The following is a 1254-nucleotide window of genomic DNA, read 5'->3' as shown; positions in this document are numbered from 1 at the left end:
GCAACATCTTAAAGCATTTAAAAAGTGTTCTCTGTCCCCTCCAATAACTTTCCTTCTCCCCAGTAGCAACAATAATAGAAATATTCCTGTTCTTTCCAGAAAGGCTGTGTGCTGTGTTTCATGTTACAAAGCTTCAGGGGTGTGTGTGTGTGTGTGTGTGTGTGTGTGTGACATCAGTTAATTCCCCCAAGACACAACGGCCTCTGTGGTAATGGCAAAGTTCAGTAACTCTACACCGTCCAGAGCCTTAACACAGGCCAGGATACAGAAACGGGATCCGCGCAAGGATTTCCCACATATGTAGCTAATGCCCTTCAGTTACTCGGGATTTACACCTCTCCCATCTACCGGGAGCCAGACATGTGAGCTCTTCCAATTACCCGCCTGTTTTTACTTCTCAGTTCGCACTGCCAGGGCTAGCTACAGCGGTTGGACAGCCTCTGGGCCACAGATGTTGGGGACCGCGCCTGGGAAGAGAGGGGCCCTTGAAGCACCACCGCCCGCTTGCCCTGAAAAGTTTGGTACCTAGGCGAGCCCAACAGTGCAAACAGATCATAAGCTGTGGCCGACACTTGGGGTTTTCTGTGTCTTTGGCAGACACAAGTTCAGCTACACCTCCCGCTAAGCAGTGCAGAAAGCTCAGGCTGAGGAAAGACAGAGGCGCGTCCCTTTCAGCGGGACACCTCGCTACAGGATCAGTCTCTTCAGTCCGCGCCGGCGCTGGATTTCATATCGTGATCCCTCAAGAGACGAGGGTCTGCCAGGGCCCAAGGCTGGCCTAAAATGTAGGCTTCCAGCCCTTCTGCCCCCTGAGAGAGTCTCCTTTCCTTAGTGGAAACAACTTCTGGAAAACACAACACCGGGCGACAAGAACGCGGAGGAGCAGGTGGATACGAGGCGAGGCGTGGTGCACCTCGCACCAGCAGCCTCGCAGGCAGGGTGGGGATGAGGGGGCTGGCAGCACCGCGCCCCGACCTCCTAGGGATGTGTGTGTGTGTGTGTGTATGGGGGTGAGAGGGGGTGGTTGACAGGCAAGTTCCGGGCACCCTCTGAGGTCCCGTCTGCTCCGCGGAGCGCGAGGGGAGAAACCTGCCGCTTTCCGCACCGCCCAGCCTTGACCCGGAGGCGCCAGGGCCGAGCTCGGGGCTTCTGCTAGCAGCGGGAGGTGGAGGTGAGGGGGTCCTGGCTGGCTTTGCTCTCGGCGCGCTCGCCTGCCGGAGCCCGCGCGTCCCGCTGCGGCCGGCTGCGTACAGG

Source organism: Ochotona princeps, chromosome 2, assembly GCF_030435755.1.
Source record: "Ochotona princeps isolate mOchPri1 chromosome 2, mOchPri1.hap1, whole genome shotgun sequence".
Taxonomy (NCBI): domain Eukaryota; kingdom Metazoa; phylum Chordata; class Mammalia; order Lagomorpha; family Ochotonidae; genus Ochotona; species Ochotona princeps.
The sequence above is the reverse complement of the archived record's forward strand: the minus strand, read 5'-3'. Positions refer to the sequence as shown.